This window comes from Canis lupus, chromosome 22 (assembly GCF_003254725.2).
Source record: "Canis lupus dingo isolate Sandy chromosome 22, ASM325472v2, whole genome shotgun sequence".
In the NCBI taxonomy this organism is placed as follows: Eukaryota; Metazoa; Chordata; class Mammalia; order Carnivora; family Canidae; genus Canis; species Canis lupus.
The window spans coordinates 30,473,618-30,487,985 of record NC_064264.1 but is presented as its reverse complement, the minus strand read 5'-3'; the positions used below and the strand labels follow the sequence as shown (position 1 = coordinate 30,487,985).

The following is a 14,368-nucleotide window of genomic DNA, read 5'->3' as shown; positions in this document are numbered from 1 at the left end:
CCTGTGTCGTAGAGACCCTGGTTATGCCTACTGGTGGGAAAATGACTTTGATGCAATACTGCTTCCACCTGGAGCCAAGAGACATGCTCCCTCTTCCTGCCCCCACCCTCTATTTATTTCCCCGCCCCACTCCTTCTCTCTCCTGGCATCTTCAAAGTTCACTCATTGGTAGAAGCATCACAGTAATACCCATCCTTTCTTAACAAATATGTGTTGACAGGGGCCTGTGTTTTTCTCTTTCCTTTTCAGATGCTGAGCTTTTTAGTGGGCCCTTTCTTGTCAATACTGCAGGGCTTCCACCTAATAGCACTTGAAGTCTTTTTAAAAGACCTGCAAGATTGAAAAGATTCCACCCTGTTGAACGGGGAGTAATAGGTGTCACACACCCTCCTCATTCTTACAAATACCTCCTCTTCCCTTGCTGGCAGGAACCCAGGAAGAGAAGAGGTTCAGGGGGCGTAGCAGTGCGGGGCGGCGCCGCCTAGAAGAGGAACCCGCGTTTTGTGCATGACTCCCATCTGCTGGTGATCCCAGAGCTGTCTGTGGAGCCTAAGGGGCCTGTGAAAACACCCCAACAGTCCCACTGCTGCCTTCCATATTTGGAATGAAGAGGTTGAGGTAAACGCAGCCCAATTAAGCATGTGGTACTTTAATCAAATAAGGATTAAGGGCAAGCCAAGACAAAAATAGTACCTTTACTGATTTCTAGGAGATAATTAAATCAGACTTATTGCACAGGGAGAGAAAGGATATGATAAGTTTATAAAAGAGAAGGCCTTAAGTTCTGCAACATTAAGTTAATTCTCTGTATCAACAAGGCGAAGAAATCCTCTCCTGGTGGGGTGATATGGGCATGTCAGGATAGTTAGTAGCTATTAAAAAAGATCGCAAAGAGTGAACAATAAAATATCCATAGCTATTTGAGCATAATCTCACATATATTGAATAGTTGGATGAGATGTTCTTTTAATGGCAGCATAAGATATAAAATTTTTCCACGCAGAAAGGAGCTCACTTTTTTTGCTGTTGGAGTTCTCACCGAACATCCCTGCTGCCAATTTTAATTGATATTCTATTGAAGGTATTAATAAAATTTCAGAACATACCACTAGTTATATATATGTATAGTATCTGAAACACACACACACACACACACACACAGTCTGAAAAAGATGTTTTCTCAGCTCTTATTTTCCTGGAGAGAGCTCATGGCAACCTTCCTGCCTCAAAATTCAACTTCCTTTATCCTTTCTAGTCACTGATCAACAAAATGCATCTACACATGTATACTAATCACCCAGAATGTAAATAATATATTTAATGTGTATTCTTACACAGTGTTTGTTTCATAAGTAACTGTCATGATCAGGGTCCTTGGGTTGCAGGCAACAGAAAATGACTTTGGGCAATTTAAGCAGGGAATCTCCTGGAAATTTACCAGGGAATCACTTGGAAAGCCGAGAATAGTCATTACTGAAGGCTGCTCTGGGGGCTGGCAGTGTTTTCAGACCAGGAACAATCATGAACAATCATGCACCACTGGTGGGAAGTGTGGAATTCCAACAGCTTCTTCCAGCCCAGTATCTCTCACATAAACATGCAAATCCTGGAAAATGACAGCTGATTCCCCAGGCTTCTGGCTTTTACAAGGAAGTGTGGGAAAGGCTAGTTAATTTGACATTCTTAGTAGGATGCCCTACTGGATTTACTGTTCCACCAAGACAATATAATGGGAAAGAAGTAATTCACCAAAAGAAAATTTGTGTTCTATAGGAAGGAGAAGTGAATATTGAGCTGTCAAAAGTATTAACACACATGCACATAAATATCCACTGCAACAGTTTATATTTATGTCTTTCATTTAAGTTATTGTGCATACATACAAAATGCATATCATGCATATATATAGACTTATGCTACTTTTAAATACTATCTTGCAATGATAATGCTTAAGTAATACTTCATAATCAAAGTTTTACAGATCTGATTTATATTTTGAAGGCCATGAAACACTTAAAAACATTTATTTATTTTAACTTTTTACAAAGATTTTATTTATTTGAAAAAGTGAGAGAGAGCACAAGGCAGGGGGAAGGGGCAGAGGAAGAGGGAGAAGCAGACTGCCCACTGAGAGGGGAGCCTAATCCTGGGGCTCAATCCTGAGACTCCGGGATCATAACCTGAGCTGAAGGCAGATACATAACTGACTGAGCCACCCAGCTACCCCTATTTATTTTAGTGAGAGAGAATATGTGGTGGAGGGAGGCAGAAGGAGAAGGAGAGAGAAACTCAGACTCCGTGTTGAGCGCAGAGTCCAACATGGGATGGAGCTAGATCTCACCATCCTGAGATCATGACCTGAGTTGAAATCAAGAGTCAGATGTTTAACTGACTGAGTCACCCAGGTGACCCTTTGAGACACTTTTTTGATGATTCTCTTCTGGCAATAATTTTCCCTAATCCGAATGATTTCTTTTTTAGGGTCTAGCAGAGAAGGAATGAAGGTAATGTATTGAATCAAAAGCACATCTCTTGATTTATGGGGTGCCTCAGTAGTGACTCAGAGATGAACAGATCATTAATTTGATACTTGTTGAAAAGGTAGATGGAAATGCATAGAGAGGGAGATTGAAATTACTGCAGGACCATTGGTATTTTGACATATTCAGAAAAAGGATCACAAGTATAGAAGAGTCTTGCTTATGATGCAAAGCAGGTAGTTGGACAAGAAGAGGGGAATGAACATGTAATCATCCAGTCTAGGTCATTTTTGAGATCCGTGAAACTAAAATAAAAAATGATCAGATTTTATACTTGATGAATATGTCTTTTGTCTTGGCTTTGTTTCTAGAAAGAGTTAGTTGTTATTTAGCTATATTTTTGGATAAACATCTTGACCAAATTCAATGTAGATACTAAAATTTTATTTTACTAAAAAATGGGGCAATCATATTCATCTACAAATACAATTAAGAATCATCTACAAATACAATTAAGAAGCCTAACTTCTTAAAGAGTGATTTCTATTAAAACATTCTAGTAATTTGAAAACACTGACATTGTGATACAAAAGGCCAATTCTAAGTTATCACATTCTGAATCCCAACTTTTTGTTGGTGGCTTGACCTATAATCATATTCTCTGCAAACTGAATGCTTTCAGTAGAGTTAAATGTTATTAATTTGGGTGAACTGAAAGAAACGTTCTTTCTTCTTTGCGTAATTTCTTTTAAATCCAATCAAGCAGTGGCTTTATTTTTTCATGATTCTGCCATGGTGGTGTTCATTTGAGGTTTGTTTGTTTTGTTTTCCTTCACTCTCCGATGGCGAGTAATACTTTATTACTTCTCGGCTGGCTGGGTATGTAAGCATCTGAGGATGGTCAGCCTTGTAGACCAGCTTTACCTTTACTGCTATGCGGCTCTGTGCACTTGTCAACCATCGTAAAACTAAAGTGGGAAGTGGACAGTGATGTAATTGGTCTCTTAGGCCAAAAGTCAATCGATTCTACATTACTATAATTTTCTTAATGAAGCCATTGTTAGCCATGGTATTAGCATATTTCATGTAGTCTGGAAAGCAGCAAGGCATGTATAAAAATGTGAGACTCTCTATAACAAAATCTTAAGCAAGGGCCCTTATGGTGGGAATACTAGCTCCCTGGGACCCGGAAGAGGTCTCATGGAGAACCTGCTGGGTCAGAAGAAGATCTAGATCATAGAAAAGAGATTGTACTGGGGGAAGATAAACTGGGATGCTATCCCTTGGGAGAGGTGGGCTGGGCTTCTTTCTCCGAATTTCCTCCTATCATCCCACTCCCTCTGTGCTCCCTCTCACTCCTCCCAAATCCCTTAGAAACCTTTGTCTATGGAGGTGGTTGCTAAAAATGGGTATACAGGCTTTTCTCTATTATCCTTACAAAATCTCCCTGGAGTAGGCTAATATTATCACCATTTTACAGATGAAGGAACACATGTCACTAGCCTGCAATTATAAAGAAGACGACAAAGCAGAGGTTGTTCTGTGCCTAGTTACCTAAAAAAGGTTCCTGCTGTTCACGTGCTTTAATACTAGAGTAAGTGGTGTGAAGGTTCAGAAATACCTGGAAAATTTCAGAAGGAACATTACATCCCCACCCCCAGGATTTTTCTTTTCCTTTTTTTTTTTCTACAAAATGTTCAGAGGGAAACTTCTCCATTCTCCCAGAAAATGAGAAAGAAAAATATTGTCTCCTCCTCTCCCCGGAACATTTTTTAAAAAATGGGTTTTCATACCTCAAGCCAGAGACAGCAGAAAATTGGGTCCTATCTTGGGGCTTCCATATTTTGAAAGATCCTATGTTCTTGGTGGAGATAGGCCTTTGGAGTCAGGCTTCTGCAGCAAACAGCAGCAGGAGAGGTGGCCACCAGCAGATGCGAGAACAGCCTCGAGATGTTCCTACACGATTAGCAGCATAGGATGGCTTCTCTCTCCCTCTCAAGGTGCTGAGGCCAAGATCAGGGTTGGCTGCCAGGTAGTGTCTTTCTTGGTGGCACATCCTCCATAACATATGCTGGTAGCCTTCTTGGATTCCTTAGTCCCCTCTGATTGCTTCTTTTGTCTGTATTACTTACCAAAATTAGGGTATGAGCAGAGGTTAATTTTGTAGTATAATATCTCAGAGAGGAGAAATTATGAGAGATGCTTGTGCTCTACTGATTTCAGTGATTGATGTGTTTTCTAGTTAAACTCTATGTGAGCTTCACATGTGAGCTTCAACAAGTCACAAGTGTCCAAGCCTCAGTGAACTCATCTGTAAAATGGAGCCCATCTTCCAGGTGTTGAGAGGATGTTTTGAAGGGTGAGTGAGTTAAGATAGGTAAAGCTGCTCGACACAGTAGAAGCTGGGTCTGTATCGGGTACTTTGGGTTATAGTCCCAGCTCTTTCAGACAAGGTCTGAATTCTGCCTTTTGGAGTTACACGTTAGCAATATCTGTGTAAATATCAATGTAGAAATGTGTAGACAGAGGGGCAGCCCGGGTGGCTCAGCGGTTTAGCGCTGCCTTCGGCCCAGGGCATGATCCTGGAGACCTGGGATCGAGTCCCACGTCAGGCTCCCTGCATGGAGCTTGCTTTGCCCTCTGCCTGTGCCTCTGCCTCTCTCTCTCTCTCTCTTTCTCTCTCTCTGTATGTGTCTCTCATGAATAAATAAAATCTTAAAAAAAAAAAAAAAGAAATGTGTAAACAGAGTACCTCAGTGTTCAGGTCTCAGATCTGTGGCTCTCACAGATTGGTCATTACTCCAATCTCTCCCAGTTTGTGAGATTGCCACAAAATCACATAGAAGTGGTATTTCATGTTCTCTGTTTGATAAAACATCACTTACCCACCTAGGGCTTAATAAATTGAAGGTTTTACTGCTTAGAAAATAATCAGGTGTTAAGAGAAGCACAAAATGTGCTATCGTTTTCTGAAGGTTAATAGGCCTTTTCTATTTCTGTGTTTCCTTCCACAGCATTACCATCTAACATGGGGCTTCTTCTCCCGATGAGGCAGAGATTGAAATGTCACAGCAGCATGATCAATTAGATGATGTAGAAGGGAGGCATTTGCTACCTGACCTTAATCCACAGGGCAAGAGTGAGTGAATGGAGAAGACCAAATACAGAGAGACTCCACGCCAGAGGAAAGTAGCAGAGCGGAGTTTAAACAGGCACAAAGCAGCATAAATATTGACTTATGATGAAAAGGACATCCTCCGGATAAAGGCTTAGTATGATGTGTACTGGTTCACTTATTCAGTTCTGAGCGAGTACAAAATAAACATAAACACCTTTTACAACAACAACAAAAATATGGTAGAAAAGGAAGCAGGTAAGTTTTTTTTTTGGAAGCAGGTAAGTTTTTGCAAAAAGTCTAGATTTTGTATCACATAACTTGCTGAACCAAAGTGACAGGGAGAGAGACACAAATGATATGCGGGCTGTCAGATGCTCTAGGAAGACAGTGGGAGGTGTGAGTGAGGGGCCATGGTAGCTGTCTTCCTCTCTTTAAAGTCCTATCATCGGAAGGAGGCTTAGACCCCTTGTAGTGGGAAAGGCAGAGAGGAGGGGTGTGACTTACTGTAAGAAATGGCTTTTCAATATCTGGAACTTGACAAAGGTCTTTGGAGCAGCCCTGCCCAGCTCCCCCAGAGCTGCATCCACAGATAACCGCGGTTGTAGAGGGATTCTTGCATTAAATGAGATGACTTCAACCACTCTTTAATATGCCTGCTCTGGAGCTTTACACCCCCTTGGAGAGGTCTAAAATGGTGTTGAAGCTTGTTCAGGAGCAGAACTGAATGAACTTTGGAGCTGCTTAGGTTTTGATAGAATCAGTCCTTCTCAGCAGCCTCTGTGCACCATCGTAGGCCTGGGAATGGTTGCTAGTCTATTTTGATTATGGACAGCTGGTGTTAGCTAAGGGCTTTATCAGATTAGTCATTCCTAGTAACAATGATATGAAGTGTTTCTCCCTGGATTATTAGTCGAGATCTGTTATGTTTACTCTTTTAGTTTTATACTTATTTTTCTTTTCCACTTAAGCACAACTCAATGTAAAAGGGTTGTGGTTGGGAATATGTTTCCCCAAATAAGCCACTATTTTTTCTAGGATCCATTTGGTTGTTTCTATTTGTGGAGTTCAGTTGTGAGACATCAATTTATCATAGCTGTGGAAAACTAGCAGGAGGTTCAGAGGAAAGCCATGGAAACGATGAGGACCAGGAAAATGAAATGCAAACATGTATCCTGGGGAGGTGAGGTTGAAGATAATGTTTATGCTTGTTTGCATGCCACCAAGCTTTTGTAGCACAGCTACTCAAATACATGCATGTTGATTAGCTTGCATACGACTTGTGTACAACTGTGGTCTTCTAGTTTATGAAGGCTAATGGGGAGGATGTTTTCTATTGAGACCTGGGTATGAGCTTCAGGAAGATCACATAGGTACTCCCTATTTAGGTACTCCATATTTAACAAATATTCATTGGATTAAATTGAATTCAATGTTAGTTTCAATACAGGCATCCTGCTGATAGTAAAGATCATTAAACTTTAAAATGTGTTCCCAAGGAACGCTGTGGCATCTTCATTCGAGAACATCTTTTAAATTGGATAGCTAATTATCTGTTTGGAATAAAAGCAGAGAAATAGTTCTGAGTACTTCATAGGACTCATACAGTTCTTGATTTCATCTGTGTGCTTTGCTTGTGTGTAAGCAAAGCACTAAATCCATAACTCAGGGGTGAAATAACACATGCATAAAAGATGAGTAGGTAGAAAGAATATTCTTATTTGAAATCATTATTTTCCTCTAATCAAAAAAGCATATGATAGTCCTAGTTCTGCACTATCAAATTTCCTCACAAATAATCGTCACATATGTTCCAGAGAGTGCCCAACATGTACTACAAACCTGCTGTTGTCCCCGGGAAAAATCAATACTGGGAAACAGGATAGAATAAAAATTTGACTTTGCTTAAAAAAGTAACTACATGGAGGACATATTGTTTCAGAACAAATAATGCCAATAAGACTTAATAGTTTCAAGCTGGAACATAATTATAATTGACCCTTAGAAAAACTCTCTGTTCTTCCTTTTCTGGTTGATGAATACTATGGTAGACATTTCAGAGAAGGTCACCTCTCCAGGATCCATTATCTTTTTTCTCCTACTATCTCCATTCTCAGCTGTGAAGTTTAGGTGACATTGACCCTCCCTCCAGGTATATAATCAGGGGGCTTAGTCAAATTGGCATATCCTAGTGTCCCTGTCGACATGGGAAGAGCATGTGACCCAAACAGGACAATGGGAGTGTGAATTCCAGAAAAGATCTTCTTCTCTGGATGGTATGGGGAGGAGATGTGAGGGCTGACACTGTTGCAGCCATTTTGCTACTAAGGAGGGAGAACCCAGATCCTGTGAGATGAAATTTACTAGCTCTCTGTTCTTTACTTTCCTCATCTTGAAAATGAAGATAATAGAACTTTCCTATAGGTTTGTTGTGAAATTAAATTGTTTAACTCATGTAAGACGCTTAGCATAATAAATACTAATAAATGATGTTTATTAGTAAATATATTTCCTCTATTTTAAGAAAAAAAAAAAACATCATTTTTCCTCCCTAAGCTCAATGTTTTGGACCCAAGCTCTCTGGTTAATTGTATTTCATTTCATAAATTATTTTCTTTTCTATTGGCTCCACACTTAACCATCTTACAAAACTCAATGGAGTTTTATACTTTCTAGAAAACTGGGTTTTCCAGTAATAGATTGTCCACATCAGCATTTAAATAATGAAAGCTTCAGGACTGGTCGCGAATCTAAGAGCCATCTCTGAACTTCTCGTAACTCCAAAATACCCGATTCTCCTTGAACTGTAGCTCTGTCTGGGAACAGTTTTGCAGAGAAGGAAGAGTTGAGAGTGAGAGGAAAGAAGATGAAGAAGAGCTGTGATCCTGTTTGCTGGCAGTTCCTGCAGACTGGATGTGTTTTCACATGGTAACTAAATTGAGGGGCTTCTGCTGAGCTCTGAGAGCCTGATGTAGGAAAGGTCCGCATGTGACTGTACCTGGGAGGTGAAAAGCTGCACACACACAGAAGCTTCTGTGCTGTTCTTGCTGTCCTGGTAGCAATTCTCCCTTTAAGATCCATGTTGATCTGCTTATTATTTTTAAGATAAGATTAGCAGAGCTAGAGAAAGATAGTTGGAATCCATTCTAGAAGAGATTAAGTAATGGATTTTTCTTTGGAAAGGAACTATTCCATTTTAGCGAGAAATTTGTCAAGTTCTTGGTTAAATCTGACAGAACAAAGACATCTGATATTTGTAGATATTCTTGTAGTGCTTTGGGAGAGATAGATAGGAACTGTGAAGATAGGCACATTTAAAACAAAACTTAGGTCACCTGTGAGTAGAGCTGTAGGCAGAAGACTTGAAGGGGAACTTACATGTTTTTACTCTCTATGTAGAGTACGTCTGTATGGTTTGAATTTTATTTTATGGTGAATTACGTATTACATAATTTTAAGAAATTAACATGTCAGTTATCTCATCTGAGTTAAAGGTTATATTTTCTATGACTAATTGTTCAGGTTCAGAGTATTGTAATCATTCCAGGTGTTTATACTTGAGTCATTTAATGATTTAACAGGGTGAATTCGGGCCTGTTAAACTTAAATGCTGGGTACACAGCAAACTCCTTATCTATGTTTGGGACAGTGTATAGTTTAACGTTTCTGAAAGACCGCCTTACCGATCTCTTCTTTGAGCCCCATACCCACCCCCCACCCCCCATTTTCAAGACCAGAGAGGTCTGGGCTGTATTTACATCTGCAATGACTGTTTTGCCTGAGAGATTTGTTCTGAGATAAAACAGCACATATTTATAGATATTTATGACTCTTGGATTTCACCATTTCCTGTTGAATGAAAATTATTTGCCTTGTGAAGGGAACTTTGCAGTAACCTCACACTCATGGTGATTGGAGCTTTTTGCTTCAGTTAGAGCCAGCGGCTCATGAAAAGTAGAAGTTTCAAGTGAGATGGGCCCTTGGGTCATCCAGCCCAATCTTTTAATTCACATATGGGAAGTTGGCCAGGATGCTCAGAGGGATTTCCAAGGTCCTTGCATTACTATGAAGAGCAGGATGGGGACCAGAAGCCAGTTCCTCTGGCTTGTTCTGCTTCCTGACACATCATGGACTGAGGAGTCACTCAGAAGGCAGCTCGCTCACTTCTTTTGCATTCTGGATGCTAGAAACAGAGTTTCTCTGTGGGTGGGACTTAGGGAATCCAGATGACAGGGTGTGGAGTTAGTGTGGTAAAATGTAGTATAAATAAACAATAAAATGCAGATTTAAACAGAGGAATATTTTGCATCCATGTAGTAGTATTTGAAAAGATTATTTTCTTTCTGCTTATAAAAATAATAAATGTACAATTTAGTAAATTTTTGAAAGCATAAAGAAGAAAATTAAAATTACCCTTAACTGCATTGTCCAGAAATGATCAAGACTAATATTTGGAATTACATACACATACATATACATATAATCAAATCAGGTCATATTGCATACATAATTTTGTATCCTGGTTTTTTCACTTAATATTATATGATGAACATTTTCCCATGTCACTGAATGTTCTGCAAAGAACCCAATTTTTAAATTGCCAACTAACTAATATGCTCAGGTTGTTCTTTTTGTTACTGTTTTAAATGATGCATCACTATGACTGGATGAAGTAGAATAAATTCTGATACAGAAGCAAAAGAAAGGGTGCTGAGGTTTGACTCATGATCTGAGACATCAGCATGGAATGATCAGCAGTGGAGAGCTGTCAGTCTCCTGACAGCAGTGACATGAGGCCATCGGGAGGCAGGGGACAGAAAGTCAATTCAAAGACACCCACTTAAGACAGTGTAATTGTTTTTTATTTTGTCCTCTCTATCGGCATAAATTGATAATGCAAAGCACCGTTCAGACCACAGACTGGTCCCTCCAGGCTGCCACGAGACAGATCCCTCATCTCCCGGGTGGACACAGAGGCATAGATGACTCTTCAGAATTCTGATGTGGATTATCCAGGCTGTCCCCCTGCGACACTTGGCTTTTAGATTGTCACTGTTTATTACTCTTCTACCAGAAGCAGGGCCATTAAAAGAGGAAGAGGTAAAATTGAGAACTGTCCACTTTGTTCCTTGTTAATCAGTTCTGCTTAAATAAAGTGATGAAAAACGAGGTCAAGTATTGGAAGTGTTTGCCCTCATCTATTTTGTGAGCTTTGTGTGGCCCTAGATAATCAAGAGACTTGCAGAGGTAAGAAGCACCAACAGAACCTCAAAGATGCAAGTCAAATTCAGCATCATGGCCTATTTATCACTTGGGGCTGTGTGTCAGCTTACCCTGGTAGATGAGAGGGGACCCCACTTCTGAAAAGGGCAGAGCATTTGGGGCTGAGACACAGGTGACCCCTAGCCTCCCTCCAGTGCTTGGGGTGCAATAGTCCATTCCTCCCCTCTTTCCCCACTTCCTCAGATTCCTAGTATGTTGCTCATTAAAGACACTAATTAGACCGCTGTTCCAATGAATTAAACAGAATTCAGGTGGGGAGCATGGTACTTCAGGTGAAAAGAGAGTTTATGTAATGATTCCAGGAAATGTTTCTGAGTCTGATAAATACTCACAAGGTACTCAGAGCAATAAAGATGCAGGGGTGTTTTGCTTTCTTTGTGTTTTCATTGTGAATCGGGTTGATGATGAGTCTGTTGCCAGCAGTGTACAGGTTTCCTCCTGTGCAGGAATGCTAAATTTGCAGGGCTTAGTGGGGGAATGAGGGAGGAATATGATTTCTCCCTTTCTCAAGCAATTTTCTGCCTGCCTGCATGAAATGCTAATGAACGTCTCACACATGACAGAGCAATGAGACATATCCTTCTTTTACTATTTTTGGCAGGTTCTGACTTTACCAAGTCTAGGTAAACTGACCAAGTAATGGTAATGAGACACTTATAGCAGAGCAGTTGTGTTGTGTCTCTGATTTGAAATGAGCCCTGTATTGCTGTGGTGCCCCAGCATCCTATCTTGTCCCACCATGCCTCTGTGTCCAAGTCTCTGGGAAAAGTCGAGCTCCAGCCAAGGAAGTCTTGAACTTCAATCTCAGACCAATTTATTATTAGTTGTAAATGAGTAGCGTTAAAGCCCGATTTTAACTAGTTGGGGAAGGATAGGGAACAAATAGAGAGTTGAACATTCTTATGGGCTACTGGTCAAATGCCTAATGAGTTGATGATTATACCATGAAATGAATGTGCTTATAGGAGGAATGGCATAGAAACAACTTCTGGTAATCAACTTTGGATTTAGGGACATGGCTGATTGGTGGTGCCACGGGGAGAGTGTCATTTGGGGCATGGTGGCCTTCCGTGGTGGAGCTGATTGGTGGTACTCTTGCCACATGTGCAGCAGGTCTACATTGGATTTGGTAAGGGACAGGAGAGTGTATGAGGCACAAGGATGGAACCTTGTGAACTGCAGAGACAAATGGGGATGCTGCTTTGAGGGCGGTCTTCTGTTAGTGCTGAGGATGAAGAAGCCCAGTCTGGGAAGTTGGGATTCATTCTGCTTCTTGTTTGCAACCCAAGAAAGACTGCTTGTGGCAATTGGTCACAATTTATTTCAGCTGCAGAAGAATGAGATAAAAGATGAAACAGATAAATTTTGCAAATGCAATAATAACACTCAGATCTGGGGCAGAGAGAAAGATGGGCCTGGGGATACATTCCCCAGCATGGTTCCAGTTCCTTCAGGGTCCCCTGGTTCTGAGGTTCAATTCGGCTTCTGTATTTCCTTGTTTCTATTCCATCTTCGCCTTCTGCTCTCCTCATTCATCTTCTCAGTGACCTCAGAAATTCTCATTTGATATTAAAGTTACTATCCAAAAGCCCAGGCTTCAAACAAACAAACAAACAAACAAACTAACACACACACACAAACAAAAAACCACAAAAACCAAAAAAAAAAAAAAAAAAAAAAAAAAACCACAAAAATCCAGGCTTGCAAAATATGACAGTTAAAAGGCCCTTTAATCACTCATATGCCTAGGAAAAGATGTGTATCTTCTTTTGTTCCTCTTAGTTTCTGTCACATAGGAAAGAAACACAAAGATGTCACAATTGCATGAATAAACTGGGGACAGACTTGGTCTCCTATATACCTGATCTCAGAATGGTCTAGGGTGGCGAGCTGCCAATAATTATTAAGTACTGAGAAAGAGGAGTTGGAAAGCTTAAGTTTTCTGAAAGAGCTTCAATATTTGGAGAAGTAAAAAGTAACAAACTAGCATTTGTGGCTGGAATAGCAAGACCATGAAAGTTTTATTGAAGATTATGAAACTGTGAAGATGTAGATTAGATTGACATGTGCTGGCCCAAGCCAGCAACACCAGGCAGGAGGTAGAAGTTGAAGCCTGTGAATCTGTAGAGTGTATTTCTCCCAGAAGAAGGATATGAAATAAAATGGATTCAGGAAAGATTTAGATGGATAACAATAAGGGTTATAAAGGAGGTTATAAGTGTTGAGAGGGTACATTCTCATCTCTGTTTTTAATATTCTAAATATTATTTTTTAACTAATTTAGAAAACTACATTCTTTTAGCAATTTAGAGAAGATGAATAGGAAAAAGAAAATAGAAATTAACTGTAATCTCATTTTACTTCTAACATTTTGATATGTTTACTCTCACTTTTTCTATACTATTTTAAAATTATCTTAACATGGCTATGACCAATTCTGTGTGCCGCTTTTATATTTTTATTTAAGCCCAAAGTTTTTTCAAGTCTTCAAGAAGTCTTTTTTATTTTTATTTTTTTATTTTATTTTTTAAAAATATTTTATTTATTTATTCATGAGAGATGCAGAGAGAGAGAGAGAGAATGAGAGAGAGAGAGAGAGAGAGAGAGAGGCAGAGACACAGGCAGAGGGAGCAGCAGGCTCCATGCAAGGAACTCAACTTGGGACTCTATCCTGGGTCTCCAGGATCACACCCCGAGATGCAGGAGGCGCTAAACCGCTGCGCCGCCGGGGCGGCCCAAGAAGTCTTTTTTTTTTTTTTTTTTTTTTTTAATGTGATTTTAAGATGCATTGACTTTGGGACACATTATTATTTTGCATACTGCTATGAAAGAATAAAAATATTTCTTATTAAGCTGTGACATAAAGCCTTAATGATTGGCTTCCTTGAAACATTTGTTGGTCATACCACCCTTTCAATGGTTTGACATTTCTTTCTAGTTCAGGGGCTTGGCAATTCTTTTGCCTTTAGTTGCATTATGTGGCATGTAGAAGATATATATATATATATATATATAATTAAAGAAGCCTGTGAATCTATAGAATTCAGCCTGTAGAAGATATATATATTATTATTAAAATTATATATATAATACATATTATATATATATCTTCTACATGCCACATAGGAGGTATAAAAATTATATATATATATAATTATATATATATATATATATATATATTCCTCAGAAAACAAAATGTAACATCGCTTCGTCCACTTAGGTTCCATAAAGCACTTACATGATTTGTTGCTTTTGGAACAAAATGTGGAATAGTGATCATTCTTCCTGTGACCAATATAAAATTTACCCATTGCTGTTCTGTTTACAAGCCTTTCTGTGTACACAAAACTTTTCATTGCAATGCTGAATCACAGTGTTACTTCAAAGACATTTTAAGGAGCAGTGAAATCAACATGCAGGGTACCAACAATGTACATAATTCAACTGAGGTAATGATAAGATGAACATCTGTGACCATGTTCATGCATGC

At 39.5% G+C, this 14,368-nt stretch overlaps 1 long non-coding RNA gene across 1 annotated transcript in view; it reads left to right on the top strand.

Moving 5' to 3' along the window:
* LOC112655798 (uncharacterized) overlaps positions 1–10,764 on the top strand; it is a 145,375-nt gene extending 134,611 nt beyond the window's left edge. Inside the window, exons 12-15 of the long non-coding RNA XR_007404855.1 lie at positions 429–618; positions 2,482–2,504; positions 4,723–4,839; positions 5,495–10,764. This is a non-coding gene — a long non-coding RNA (uncharacterized LOC112655798). The remainder of the gene's footprint in view (positions 1–428; positions 619–2,481; positions 2,505–4,722; positions 4,840–5,494) is intronic.
* The last annotated feature ends 3,604 nt before the right edge of the window (positions 10,765–14,368 follow it).